The sequence below is a fragment of the Mycteria americana genome, chromosome 12, assembly GCF_035582795.1.
Source record: "Mycteria americana isolate JAX WOST 10 ecotype Jacksonville Zoo and Gardens chromosome 12, USCA_MyAme_1.0, whole genome shotgun sequence".
Lineage (NCBI taxonomy): Eukaryota > Metazoa > Chordata > Aves > Ciconiiformes > Ciconiidae > Mycteria > Mycteria americana.
The window spans coordinates 11,573,373-11,589,281 of NC_134376.1; the positions used below are offsets into that span (position 1 = coordinate 11,573,373).

Genomic DNA, 15,909 nt, shown 5'->3' on the forward strand with positions numbered 1-15,909 from the left:
GCTTTTTAACATTCCTCTCACTCTGAATGGTGATTTTTGTAGCATTTTGAATCATTTATGAAGTGTTGGCAGATAGTTGAAAAATACAGGAAAACACCCACCTTTTGGCCAGTAAAAGACAATGAAAAACAAGACTTTAGCTAATGGAAAGAAAAGCTAACAATACTGAAGAGTTAGTAAGTTGTTCAAAAGCATTGAATAATCAGTCAAATTCAGATGCACAAGTGTTTGTGGAAACCTAACTTGTTGACAAGTGTGATTATTTTTGTCTTTCTGGCTCTCACATATTCCTCCACTCTGCTGTCACTGGCTACACATTCTCAAACCCAGACACCAGCCTGCTAACGGAGAAATTCTTAGAAGCATTAATATCCCACCCCACCACACCTCTTTTACTCTAATGATGTTGCAGTTCTGTGACCACTAGAGGAGTTCTGGTTTCTTCTGCTTGTTTCTTAGGTTGCTCTGTTTTATTCTTTTCATCCTGCTTGTCATTTCTTAGGTTTCTCTTGTTCCTATCACCATGCACCATTTGTTTTCCACCCCATCCACCATTTCCTCACCAGGTTGTCAGCCTGTTGGCAAAGATGATCTTGTCCCACTCTGTCAGGTGGATTTAATCTCTCCCAGCAGTCCTTGATCGTTAGAGACAGTCCCATGATCGTAAAAGTCTAATCTGTCAGTGCACCTGCTCTGCAACCAGGTATTGATCCACAGGATCCACCTGCTCCTTCGCAAGCCTTTTCCCTCACTGGCAGGATCTAGAAGACCAGCTGGGCCCCTATGCACTTCATCCTTGTCCCCAGTGCTGTTTAGTTGCCCTTGATTTGGTGGTATTCTTCTCTGGAGTTAATGTTGCTGCCTGTGTGGAGGAGCAGCAAAGGAGCAGTAATATTAAGGGGTACCTATCACGTACTATTTAAAAAGCTTTGAGTTTTAAGAGCTTAGTCTTTCCTGAAGCATTTTTACATCTAGACTGTTGATCAAGCAAAAGCTGGAATGTGATGTACCCCAGAATTTTCTTGTTTCTGTGTTTTTTTTTTTTTTTTTCCCTCTCCTGAAGTTGCATAGAAATTTTGAGTTTCTGGCAGATAACTACAAAATAAGACAATTCCAGAAAAATATTTGGTATCTGCACGATGAGGTCTTTTGTGTTTGCAACAATATGACACTCGAATGTCTACATTCGCTGACTTTTTTTTTTTTAGTTATATCTGCAGTACAGATTGAAATGAAGGCACCCAGCGAATATCCCTTTAATTTTTAAGTGCATTTCTGACTATTTAGGCTTGGCACACTTATTAATGATGGTGAGAAATGACATGTAACAGTCCTGTCTGTACAGTGTTAATTTTGTGTCTTTTTAATGTTACTGATATCTGCTGTTATGTGAAAGATAGGAGAGGGAGAATATGAGCCCATAGTTGACCTTATCTTTTCCTGATACTCAGGGAAGCTTATGTGGATGCAATGAACACAGTTCCACGTTTCTTTCATATTTATGTGAAAAGTTAACGTAATTTCTAATTATCAGATCATGGATAATTAGATAATTTCTAATTATCAGAATTGTTGCAGTGGGAAACTTATTGCAAAGAAAAGCACTTCAAAATCTTTTCTGTGTAAGTTGTGAATAAGAAGTAAACTTAAACTATGGCTTTCTCAGGTGTGTTTACCAGTGATCTGTTGCTCACACAGGTTTTCCTCCTCATTTGGTTGGTTAGTGAAAAGTAGAAACAAAACTATTGCTGCAACTGCTTGTAGATGAGCAGAGAGTTTAGCTATAGGCTGCTCTTTAGAAGAGGAGATGCTGTGATAGATGAAGGAATGGGAGGAAAACTGTCTTTGTATACTATTAAAGGTTCTTAAGTTCAGTAGTAACATTATTACTGCATAAGGAGGCTATTTTGTTTAAAAAAAGATGCTGCCAGTTTGGAGGTTCTGAGTGGTTAAATTGCCAGAAAAAAACATAAGAAGAAATGAAAGAAAAGCACATAAGCACATACCTTCTTCAAAAAGGGTCATGGAGAATTTGCGTGTATTGCAAATAGTTGCATTTTTATCAACAATTTTAATTTTATTATTTGCTTTTTCAGTTGCGTTCTCTTTGGTTGAATGGGAAGAAAGAATCCTTTTTTATTATTAAACTTGCTTTTGTATTTTGAGTTTTGTTAGTGTTGTTACTAATAAGACATGAACCAGAAACAGTTTATTTATAAGGTTGCTATCTAATATGCCAAATCTATCTTTTTTAAAGTAATAAAGTGCTTTTCATTAAGGTATATTGGAACCGGATTAAAAAACATTAATTCTTTGAAGAATTTAATTTATTTTTAATTTTACTTGTAACTTGGTATCAAACTTAGTTACTGAAGAGTTCAATGCTTTTCATGCAGTTTGACTGTGTATGACTATACAAATGGCATCATGAAAGCCTGGAAGGTATGCAGAGTTCATATATACTATAGATGTTCTGCGCATTCTTTTTCAATAGGAAAAATATTGAGATAAACTAAGCTTCCCAATTTCCTAGAGGTTCAGGGCTTTATCCAAAATCTGCTGAAGTGAGTAGAGGGTTAGATGTTGGTCTCAGTCTGCTTTGGTTAAGGGCCTAACTACAGTGACTTGAACAAAATTTAGGGTTTTTTATTGTGCTTTTGCACCTTATTTCTATTTATCATTGGCATGACATTTTAGAAAATATGTTGTGCTGGTACAGAGTGGGTTTTAATAGACTTCATCCATTACTCATCATCAATGGAAAACAAAACTTGTGATTGAAGGCTATGCCTCTTGAGAAGAGGAAAAAGGGAAGCAAAATATCATTGTAAGATTCTAAAAGACTGAAAATTCTAGATTTACAAAAAGACCATTTTGAGAATTTTATTAAGTTTTTTATGTCTACAATACATACTCATAATGTTGGGCATCCATAGTGTGCAAAATTCTGTTTATTGGTATGTGTATTTGAAAAATGTCCAAATTTGAAAAATGTGAAAAAAAGAAATTTTCCTAAACAGACATACACTCTGTAGCATAGCATGGTGATGAAACACTTGAAGTGATTGCCACATCTCTGATCAAATATGTAGTCATGTGATCTTGCTGAATATATATTCTGCATTTTATAGCTACCAGGAAAGCATTAATTTATAAAACTTCAGAATAGCCTCAATAACAGCACTGTGCATTTATCGTGTTAAATCTCTGCCAAAACATGTGCTCCTGATTACAGGGAATTTGATTCAATGTTGAAATTGTGGAAGAGGATATTTACCAGGCTACCAGTATGTAATGAACAGACAAGGACTGGGAGTGACAATTAGGATAAATGACTGAGCTCATTTCTGAGAGTCCTCTTATTCATAATAAACATTATTTTTGCTGCTTTAGCATTTATTTCTCCAATGACAGAAAATTAAAATGCATGTATAACTCTTTGTCTCAGCTATACGAGAAATTGCTTGTAGTATATCAATATAAAGGAAAGTAGCAATATTGCAGAATGTTGATATTATTGAGATCATTACCAACATCTTTTGGAGTTCAGATTTCTCTGCGAGTGCTTGAGTAACCATAACTTGAGATGTAAAAACTGACTCTTGGTTGTGCTGGTTAATTCTGAGACAAAGATGTCAAACGAACTTTGGAGAAAGCTAAAGTGTGCCAACTGGAACAGGCAAAATTTGAAACTTTGGGTTTGGGTAAGCATCATTTTTAGATATGCTAAATACTTATGACTGTGCTTAAAGCTGATTGGAAATTAGCCTTAAGGTGCTTAGTCTGCTTGAAAATTAGATCATACGCATAAGACTATTAAAGTAAGATGTTGCTGCCAAATGAAGATGTTACAAAAGGGCATGGATCTTGACCATTGCTTTTCCAAAGGCAGTTCATGTAAATGTATTTCTAACATGGCTTTATTTCTCCTGCATTGTCTGTTGTTAGAAAGCTAGAAAGATTGTCCTCCTCTCCCCTCCTGTTATGAGCCCCTTTGTTAACCTTTGCTGATTTGAAATTTTGTATCTCTGGAGCATTTCACTTGGAGAGAGGAGGACAGTGTGCCAGTGGAGACTTGCTATGTCACATTTATTGTTGATGCACTTTAGAATTGTTGTGCCTCTTCTGTCCCTTTTTGCTCATAAATGCATATTTTCTAGCAGAAAATAAACTATTGCATATGTATCATGTCTTGGAAATGACCAAAAGAGGGTGGAAAGAATTGCAGAGCACCTCAAATAGTTTGGAAAAGTATGAACTTATCAGTTCCACAGTATCTGTCATCTTTTTTCCAGGACTTTTAAATGCTTCTTAAGAATATAAGAATTAGGATAAATAAATCTAGGTAGCTGTGCCTCTTCAAAATCAATGCCAATTTTGCATTTGTGCTTCTTAAACCAGGAAGAGAAATGAATGGCATGTTAATTTGCATATCAGGAGGGCCTGAACTGGACAGGGTAAGAATAGACTCCATCAGGAGTTTTGTTATAGTGCTTGCTTTTTAAAAAAATTTTTTTAATTTAATGCAGATTTGTAATGCTGTTTTGAAGGGCATTTCAAAGCATTTCTTTTTGTGTCATGTTAATATTTCTATATGTTTCAGATGTCATGTTCAAAATCAGTACATCTTCCATCCTTAAAAAACCCGGATGTTATTCTTTAGTGAAGATAGAAGAAAAAGTTTCCAGCTCCAGCATACTTGTCACATAGTTTCAACTATCAAATAGTTTCTTTAATTTCTGTTAAGGATTAAGGATTCTGGACAAGCTCAGAAATAAGGTTGTGGACTCTGAAAGCAAGCAACATTTTATAATGAATCCTATTAGATGTGGAAATTTTAATCAGACTTCTGTATTTGTAGAGTTACACTGCACTGTTGCAGTAGTGTTTAACTGGCAGCATTTACTGGTTATGAATCTTAAGAATTTAAAAACAAAGTCTAGAAACCTAGCCAAATTTTAGGCTCAATTTGAATGACTGAGTTCAAGGGGACAGTTGTGAGCAGCAGATTAATCAGTGCTCACAGCTTAGCACTATCTAGTACTGCCTTAAAAATTAACAGAGCTGTAGACTTATATCATTCAACTGTGGATGTTACAACAATTAGATGATGTATAAATTTTAATGAAAAAGCTATTTAGAATTGGATGTGCACTTAAACGCAGTTAATAAGTTCAATTAAAATTTTTTTTCACTTGCTTTCTGAAATATCACCATTTCATAATAATTGACGAACTTTCAGATTACTACAATAAATACACGGTGACTACAATAAATAAAGACAAAAAATAAATGTTGTGATACAGGGCTTTTAAAATTAAATAGCCATTTAGGGCTTTGTTTTCTCTTGCACTGTGAATAGTCCTCTGAGGACAAAGATCCCTACTGAGAAGAAGTGGCTGTAAGTGTTGGGGAGTTCAATTTTGTCATTCCTTAGGGTATCCTATGGGACTTTACCTGATAAGTAGAAAGATGGGAAGACTTCATGTTTCTAGATGGGCTACTAAGCCATGGTGTGGAAGATAATGTTCCATTTGGTTTCCAGTGATACAGGGTAAAAGAGGGTATGGAGGCTTCAGAAAGGTGGAGATCTAGTATTTTGCTGCATGAATGAAAAAATATTGGAAAAATAAAGGGTTTGGATTCATCAGGATTTGGATATGTTTCTGGAATAAAGGGAATTTTATTAAAGGGGTTTTTATTAAAGGGAAATTTATTCCACAGGAGGGATGATTTTAAATGCAGGACTCAGCTACTGGCACTTGAAGATCATAAAATTTATAAACTGAAAAGTAGAGGAAGGTTTACATGTAAAGAAGAGCAGGTGTTTGGGATGAGAATAGGAATTTAAATAAAATATAATTAATTTAAACTCTATTGTAAAAGGGACAAAAAAAGCAAAAAATCACTACTGTAATATTTAACCAGAAAAAAGAGAATGAGGAAAAAAATGAGGAAGCTGGTTAAAAAAACCTAAAAGGGACAGCTAAGATGGTTTGCAGGCATAATAGAGACTGTTTAAAAACTTGGATATTACTCAGAGGAAATGTGTAACCTATTTAAAAAAAACAGAGAGAGAGGAAAAACAAGAGAAGGATGCCTAAGCAGCAGAATAAGGAAAGTTATTAGAAGTAAATAAATACATTTTAAAAAATTAAAGAATTTAAGTAATCTCCAAAGAAAAATAGAGGATCGTACACATTCTGGAGGAAAAAAGTAGAAATACGGTGTTACAGGCCTCTTACAAGTTCCAAAAGGCATAAAATCTAATGCTCTCTTTTGTACATGTGAGGAAGAGGCCACTTGCTAAAGTCAGTGGGACAAATACTCAAGCTGAAGAAGGTCTCTGAACATAAAATAGTAAGAGAAAAATGCATATTTTAAAATCTCTGTTCACCATGGTGGTGTTATGGGGTATTCCCATGCTGGATTATTCCTTGTGGCAAATTAGCAGATTGTCTGTTTTAAATTAAATACCAGTAGAAGATCTTATTGAACAAATAAAGAATAATCTCCACATGCAGTTCACCAGGAATTCAAAGGTGAAATATCTGAAAACTGACTGATAAATAGCTTCTAGCTTTGTGTCCTGGTTTAACCCCAGTTGGCAAGTAAGCACCACGCAGCTGCTTGCTCACCCTCCCCCCTCCCAGGGGGATGGGGGAGAGAATCAGAAAAGCACAAATAAGAAAACTCGTGGCCTGAGCTAAGAACAGTTTAATAATTGAAAGAATAATATAATAATATAATAATAATAATAATAATTTCAAAAATTGTAATGAAAAGGAAAATAATGAGAGAGAGGAACAAAACCCAGGGAAAACCAAAAAAACCTAAGTGATACAACCGCTCACCACCCGCTGACCGATGCCCCCGGCCAGTCCCTGAGCAGCGATCGCTGCCTCTCAGCCAACTCCCCTCAGTTTCTATACTGAGCATGACGTCATATGGTATGGAATAGCCCTTTGGGCAGTTTGGATCAACTATCCTGGCTGTGCCCCCTCCCAGCTTCTTGTGCACCCGGCAGAGCACGGGAAGCTGAAAAGTCCTTGACCAGTGTAAGCACTGCTTAGCAACAACTAAAACATCAGTGTGTTATCAACGTTATTCTCATACTAAATTCAAAGCGCAGTACTGTATTAGCTACTAGGAAGAAAATTAACTCTATCCCAGCTGAAACCAGGACACTTGGGTACCAGAAGATTTTAAAGTATCTAATTGGACACAATTTTTAAAAGGGTTTAGGGAGGTCTAAAAACCAAGTTCTTAGAAATCATTAGGAAAGGGATGGAAAAACAGAAAATTCTTTTATGCTGTGTATAATCTCTGGGTTATCCGTGTGCAGGTATAGTCCTCTCCAAAGAAATATATCAGCACTGGAAAGAATACAGGTGAAAAATGAAGTTTTTTCATTTGAGGAGCATATTAGAAATTCTCAGCCTGCAGGAAAGACAACCGAGAGGGGAATACAATAGCAGTCTTCCAAATCATGAAAGACACAGAGAGATTTTTGACTGTTTCAAAATGCAAATTGGAGCATCCATTGAAACTACTAGCTTGCAGTTTCAAAACAAGTGCATGACAGTGGTTTTCCCCACAACATATAATTGAGGTGCAAGATGTCTTGCCACAGAGCTTATGAATACTAACAGTTTACATGGGTCTAGAAAGTAATTGAGCTAATTAAATTGCAGAAAAATCAATCCAAACATGAAGATGTGACTTCTTTCTCAGGAAATCCCTGGATAGCAATATTTTGGAAGACAGGCAACTTTTCTGGATAAATATCACTATACCTTTTGTTCATATTTAAGTGTACTGAATAAAATACAGTTCATAATTCACCAAAGAATTTTCTGAACTGTTGAAATCAGTACGCCTTGCAGTAACAGTACAGTGGAAGAAACTTGGAGGTCATGGTGTAGGAATTAACTAAACATGAGTTGCCCTTGTAATGCTATGCTAAGAATGACTAATTTAGTCCTAAAATGGAAAGAATAGGTATGATTAGGAAATCTCTTTCCTTCCACTAGTTTTTATCTTCTGTGCATGGTAAGCTCATTCTAATGTTTTCAGAAGCACATCCTCTCTCTTTATACTTGCTCAGCTTTGTTTTGCTTCAGGTTTGTATCTTGACTACTGTCTTGACATTCATTAGTGCTGACAGATTACTAGTATAATTAATTTTGCACCTGAGTAGAAAATTAATTAGATGACCAGTTGATGTCCTTATTATGAATTAACAAATCATAAAGATTATTTAGATGTTACTGGATGAAATTATCTGGGCTGTGACAGGAGCTCAGACTAGATTGTCATAACAATATCTTCTAGCCAGAACATTAGAACAATTACAGTTACCCACTTTGAGTCCAAAAGAAGCTTCAGAGGTTTATTCTCTTACAAAATTTCTGATGGCTATTAGTAAGTGGTAAACTGAATAGTTATAAGCATTAAAGGACCTAGCCACATATGAAGAAACTGATATGTTTTGTACAAAGTAACAATTAAGAAAGCCTAGTCCTTTAAACAGACAATTTAAATATTAGGTGGCTTTCTAAAATCAGGGTCATGCTGGTAAAAGTCTACTCTTCTCTTATAAACATCCTGTCTTCTCTAGTTAACTAGTTGCTTTCTGATGACTGCTATTTGTGATCTGTGCAGTTTGATACCCATCTTCTTCATGAATCTTTTTTTGTGAGGCAGATGTTGCTCAGTCAGCCTACCATTAGAAAATAATTTCTTGTCTGGTATATTCACAGGGATAAAGACAGAATCCAGATCAGAATAAAAAAAATTTTTTTGCATTTACATTTTACCTCTAGATGGTGATAGTTAGTTGCAGTTTCTTTAGTGCCCGTGAAGCAAGATGATTATTGCAATAATACTATTTTATCATATTTCTCAACTGTAGAGTATCTTGTTATTTTCTGCATACATATGGATTCCACTTTCCTGTGAAGTGTACAGCAAATGCCATTAGTCATGCCTTTTGTTGCTATAATTACCAATGGCTGACACTTAAGATAATGAAACCGAGATTTTGTGATTCTTAAAGTGGTATCAATATTTAAATGGCTACTTGCAAATCTGTCTTGTTTGCAGAGTAGTAAACATTTTAGGTTATACCAAATAAGATTAAAGATAAACATGCTAATTGGAGAAGACTATTGCTATTTGCATATGAATAGGACCCCCCCTAAGATTATCATCAATAAACATTCTTTTTTTACAACTTTTTTATTCCTTTGACTCTCTTCAGTCTTACTGTTTAATATTAACTGATATCTTTTCTCATAATACTTCTTTTTATATTACTTGAAACGATGTTCTGTTTTTCCTCTCCACTTCTCCGAAGGAAGAGCAGTATACCTTCATATGAAGGACCTATTCACAGCACCAGAATGTTCTTGCTTAAACAGAGGGAGGAATTTTTCACAGAAATGCAACATAAAAGAGATGGAGGAGAACAGTATCTGATACTCAAGAGTTTTTGAGGGGGAAAGTGCCCAGCAAATTTTTTGGGTGAGAGGTGAGACAGTGAAAGCATAGTCCAGGATCTGCCAGATGTGACTGTTGACCTTTAATTTATACAGGAGCCAGCATAGCCTTAGTATTTCACAGAATCACCGAATTGTTTAGGTTGGAAAAGACCTTTAAGATCATCAAGTCCAACCACCACTCCACCACTTCTCTGGGCAGCCTGTTCCAATGCTTGACAACCCCTTCAATGAAGTAAAATTTCCTAATATCCAGTCTAAACCTCCTCCCCTGGCGCAACTTGAGGCCATTTCCTCTTGTCCTATGCCTTGTTACCTGGGAGAAGAGACCGACCCCCACCTGGCTACAACCTCCTTTCAGGTAGCTGTAGAGAGCAATAAGGTCTCCCCCGAGCCTCCTTTTCTCCAGGCTAAACAACCCCAGCTCCCTCAGTCACTCCTCATCAGACTTGTGCTCATTTCATCAAAGGTAGAAGTCTTAACAATGTAAGACAATGGATTGACAGTTAAAATAGTTGAAAAGTAGGCAACAAACTGCAAAAACTAAACCCAAAGTTGAATTTAATTTCCCTGATATGTGAGGAATGGGATTACTTTAGCAGCTGCAGCACTAAGCAGGCAAAAAGGAGAAAGAAATAGTCTTCTAATATTCCATCTCAGAGTAGCTCAGGGCAAGTAAAGAAGAAAATGGCCTAGAATGATTGGGAGAATTTGAGAGAAATATATGGCTCATGCCATTCTGAGAGAGAGTGGTTTGAGGGTGCATAAGCCAAAAAGGTGAGTATCCTACTTCTTCCATAATGGGACCTGAGGATGTGTCAGAGAAGCATAAGAGTAGGTAAAAGAGAAAAATTTTTAAATAGCTGGGATGGACGGAGTATACAAAGAAGAGATCAGTCCTTGGAGACTTTTATAATTATTTATCGTTCTAAAGGAAACCATACTACAACTTAATACATTGATGTGCTTATAGAAATGCTAATCTAGATGCAAAAAATACTAGGAAAATAAAAGCAGAATTTAAATTTTCAAATTATTTTATACCTACTACAGAAAGAAGAAAATAATTTATATCCAATAAATAGAATAGATAATAGTTATCTTATTTACAAACTGATTGGTGAGAGATCCTCCTTTCCCTGGCTAGAGCACCCAAAATATTCTATTTGGAGAAAAAGCCAGCAGTTCTGTCATTTTACCTATATTGTCTTCTGCAGAAACTTCTTTCACTGCAGTGGTTGTCATGCATTGCAATGACTGTATCAGTTCAAACTGCATGTTTGTGAAATGTTGTTAATTATTTTGCGGTATTATAAGTAATATTTCACTGTCAAAAGGAGCTAATTATGACATTGAATGAAATCTTCTGTGCTGATTTGATTTGTATTAAAAATAAAAAAGATATTGATTCCATCCAGCAAAAGCGTAGGCATGCTGCTTTTGTTCTTTGTGTCCGGTCACTTTAGTGCTGTTTTGTTGAATAGAAACAGAACTCTGACTACAGAAACACAGTGAACATAATTCTGCATGTATGTAATTGAGTGGATAGGCCTAAAATGCATGACATTTTTCTGTTTAGTAGAACAATATTGGCTGTTATTAAGGTTCATGCTTTGATATGCATTTTCTCATATATTTGACACTGTATTGTTCATTTTTATGAACTAAATATAAAAAAGTTGAAGATTTAACATAACAAAATATATTATAGTATTTGTAGTCTTTGTGCAAGTAGATAAAATGGTCTTATTGAGATAAAAGCTTGTTCACTTCAATTCCTGTTGTGTCTCTGTACATAGAAAGGCACACAAAAAGCTGCTCATATCGCAGCTGAAATGTTTCATTGTTCCATTTGTTTTTCATTATGCAGAATTTCTTAAATGGGATCATTTTCAAAGAGGGAATTTAACCATAAATGCAGTCCTACAGCTGTGTCAAAATATAACTCACATTTGTATTCATTTCTCACACTTCAAAGGTAACTTTGGAGAATTCAGCTTGAATTTATATTCTAAACGGAACCCCATTGTCCTGAAGTAAAGTCAAGAAATGTAACTAGTTCTTCCTTTTTTGCTATATACTTCCCCTTGGGTTCAACCTTTTACTTCTTCTATATGTTTTGAGTGCAGAAATGATTTTGATAAAAGCTTCCCAAATAGATTGAAATACATCACCCCTCTCAGAAAAGCACACAATGAAATAGGAAGAAAAGGTAGTTCCAATCCCCTGAAAACAATTATTTCTTAAATTGTAAATTTTGATAAAAATCTTTTTAATTTAGTATTCCTGAATATTTAAGATGTACATTAAAGTTGAGTTAGTTTTAAGAATTTTAAAAACTTTGTTATCATTATAAACCAATATTTGAGAAACAGAACAAGTAGTAGTTAGAGAAACTCATATCAGAACATGTCTGCACCTCTGGTTAAAATGAATGAATTTTCTTCTTTCCACAGAAAGACTACTCAGTCATTTTCCTTAGATTATGTTAGCAGTACTCTACAAAAGTACTGGCATTTTTGTTTTATGGAAATATCATGGGTTATAAGATTCGTTTAACCAAATGTTAACTTAATAATTATTTGGCAGTTGTTGCAATGAATGTTCCAGGCTTTTATATGTCTATAACACCAAACTGAAACGTAGAGAATCAGTAGATAAATTTTATTGACATTAACAAGTTTTGATTTATAGTTCAGAGTACTGAAATTGTTTCTCTTTGGTTTCTTCTCCCCTTTTTATCATAAATTTAACAGACATTCTTAAACAGGTGGGTTTTGGTTTTGTTTTGGTGGGGTTTTTTTGTGGTGGGAAACTTACAGTGGAGGCAGTGAAAACGATAAACTGGATTAAGTAGTTGAGGAGAACTTTTAATGCAGATGAGATCTTGTCTCCTCTTGCTATTTCCAGCAAGAATTCTGTTTTGCTATTCTAGAATGCTATTCAGTCCATCAGTAATTCTGAACTGGACTTTTAGAATTCCCTGTCTTGTGCTTGATGTTCCCTCTCTGTAGGTGTAGCAGAAGAAGATGTCTTTTTATGCTGTTTAACAGATTACTTTTCATAAGAATAAAAAAGAAATTATCCTTACTGTTAAGATTGCTAAAAGATAACATGGATCACAGTAGGATTGAAGTATTTTAGAAGATAATTTTAGTAGCTTACAAGATAATTTGGGGACATTACAAGATAATTTGGGGACATTACAAGTGTTGCAGTTTGGACCTGGCATGAAATTGATTCTTTTATGATTATATAATACAATATATAATTATTTAAATTGACTATTTCAAAGGCAGGAGGTAAAGGAAATGCAAGATTTTGTTGGTAGATTCTGCCTCTAAGGAGGGGAAAAGGTGAAATGCTTGCAGTTTGAACTTCATCCATATCATCTCCTTGCATGGTTTTTGTTGGCTTTTCTAACCCAACAAAGTGTTAGAACAGGTGTGTCAACATAGGTAGTCGGAGGAGCAGTCTGTTCTATGTAATTTTTTATTTATTCCAAGCTTACTTTGTCCTGTCTGGCAGGGAAAAAAAAGAGACAAAGTTAAGCACATAATGTCTCCCTCCCTGTACAATCTCTTCTCCCATCCCCCCCAATGTTCAAATTGCCAGTCTTAGAACATGCATAAAATCCATTTAAGAACTGTCATTCATTCATTGGTTATCCTGCTGAGTACTAGCAATATGCTTCTTAAGATCTATATGTTCTGTTAGCATGAACAGGTTTGATTATTAATCTTTTCATCCTTTTTTATCTTAATCTGTTCTATCTAAGCAGATATTCCTGTATCTGAAGCAAATACTCTCATCTTACAGAAACATTTTATAGCTTCTTTACCAAGAACGAAACTCTAGCAAAAAATTAAAGCATCTTTACAAGTTCATGTCTACTTTCCTTTTTCTTGCTGTACTGAGTACTGAAGTGTAAAGGTAAAACTATGGACCAATGGTACTCCAAAATTATTTAAAGTGTTATTTAAAAGCAAATGTAAAGAAAACTTTCACCAGTCAAGCTTAGCTGAGTTAACATTTAAAAAATAATGGTGCCAGTTTGCATGCTATGTTTTTGTATTCATGCTGATTGGGTTGTCTTTGCCAAACCAGTTGCTGATTTTTCTTTTTGTTGTCACATGCTTGGGCATTGATTTGAAAGGCATATTGTAACAAACAAGAGGATCTCCAGAAAACCCTTTTTCATTAGTGAGGGAAACGAAGTTAAAAATACAGTGATACAGTAGAAATACAGTAATGCAATAACAATAGTTTTTTCTCTCACCCCCTTTTCTTTTTTGCCCCCCCCCCCCCCCGCCCCATAATGCTTAGTTAGGTGGCAAATGTCACAGTGGCTTCCTTAGTGTAGATCAATCTCTTTTGCATTCCCTATACTGCCCATCTTTTTTTTTTTTTTTTTATGCTTGTAAGAAAAACTATGACCTTGTCCACCATAGGACTGATTCTTTACAAACTTTCTCAGTATTCGTTATGTCCTTTGAAGTGTTCTGCTGCTGAAATGTTCTGAGTTCTCTTGCATCTTGTGCCATTGAATTTTATATGTGGTTTAGTAGAGTTTGCTCACCTTCCATTAGCATTATTCCCTCCTCTTCTGACATTTTTCTTGCCTCTGGAATGGGACTGACAGAGACTTTAACTTCAGCAGCTTTGTCTTTGTGGAGCTCCCATCCACAGAGTTCTCTGGCTAGAATTCATTTTTCATTATGTATTCAGATCATCCTAGCAGGAAATGTGAGCTGTAATTGAAGGGAAGATGCACTTGGGAAGGGAAGGAGTAACTTGGTTTAGGGAAGTTCCTTCCTGATGCTTAATGTGGTATTTCTATAACTGTGAATGTCATTGTAAGAGAAGAAGATTCTCTAATATCCCAGTCAGTATCTCTTTCTACCTACAGTGCTTGAGAGAGTGCCAACAAAGTGAATGCTAAATACACCAATCTATATTTTGCATCCAAAAAGGAAAGCACCCACTTCAGACTTAGGCGGACCTGAAGAATGTGTTGATTATAGGCATTTAATCTGTGAAGGTACACTAGAACTGGCGCAAGTTGGAATTTTGGGCTTTGTCCTTTCTTCTCCTCAGGCTTTTATACATAAGTAGTGATGAACTGTGTCAATAGTTACCAGTCTGTTACCAGGATTTGTTAACAGCATTTTTGACTCTGAACTGCTTAAAGATTGCTTAACCTATTAAAGCAACTTTTGGCTCAAAAACCAGTACCATGGGAGTAGGGTTTATTCATTTCAGTATACAGTCATTAAACTAGTGCTTTCAAATCACTTCTCAGAAGTTTTTTGGCATTTAAGTAATATTAAGTTAGCAGGTAGTTGGCTGAAAAACAAAATATTAAATTACTGCTGGTTTTGCTATTTCTCTTCAAACCTTTGACTTCAAACATGTTTGTGATGAGAAAATAACAGACTAATTCATTATATATACTTATTAACTGAAATTTTTCTTTCAGCTGCTGTAAATCATAGCTACAAAAAGGTTACCAATCAATCTTTACATGGGAGACCCAATTGGAAAGTGCTCCTAAATTAGAAGCAAAAGCTACTTAATTCATTTTTTGATATACACAAGAATATTAAAGTAAAATCTTTTGTCTACAATCAAATAAGCATTGTAGCGGTGATTTTGATTTGTTCTGTAAATTTTAATTACCTTGAAAATTACTTAATTAGGTTAGGAAGTGGATGATTTCAGGAAAACATGGGCATTTGAAAGGAAGTGAAGTGATTTGCAATTGATTTTTAAATTGATCAGAGAATCAGCCTAAGAGTAGTCCTTTCAACTTTCTATAACATGATCTGAAAATATTGTGCTGTAATTATATGTCATATGTTAAGGTATTTTCAGTAGTAGAAAGTAGTGTTGCTCTAGGGTGCAGCATAATAATTTGGGACAAACATACACAAAAGTGTATTTGGCAGCTACAAATTTCATTGATTTCCTATTAAAAGACCGTGAATGAAATTGTGGATACATTGAAGATGATGGGAATAGTCCTAATGACTTTTAAGACTATTTCAAACCATGCATCTCAAGTTGCTTGATTTGGTATTATTTCAAAATTTTGTCTACAAAGATACATGATCCCTGTTATTCCTATGCTTAACTTGTATGATCTGTATTTGATTTAAATGAGGATAACTATATGCCTTATATGACTAGACTAGAATAAGTTTATCCAAGCAGTTTTATTTAGGATTTACTTTGTTTGATTTCCCAACTGAATTTGCATTAAGTGTCTTGAAATACCTTGACTTGTCAATAGTATTCCCTGTTGAGATGATAAAGCTTTAAATGTGTACTACATCATGAACTTTAATATACCTTTCATACTCTATTATATGATTGTCAATAAATTCAATATGGTACAGGGCTCTAAATG

At 35.0% G+C, this 15,909-nt stretch overlaps 1 protein-coding gene across 4 annotated transcripts in view; it reads left to right on the plus strand.

Annotated features, from left to right (window-relative positions):
- The window catches only part of SNX29 (sorting nexin 29), a 142,262-nt gene that overhangs the window by 71,124 nt on the left and 55,229 nt on the right, over positions 1-15,909 (plus strand). The window lies entirely within an intron of this gene.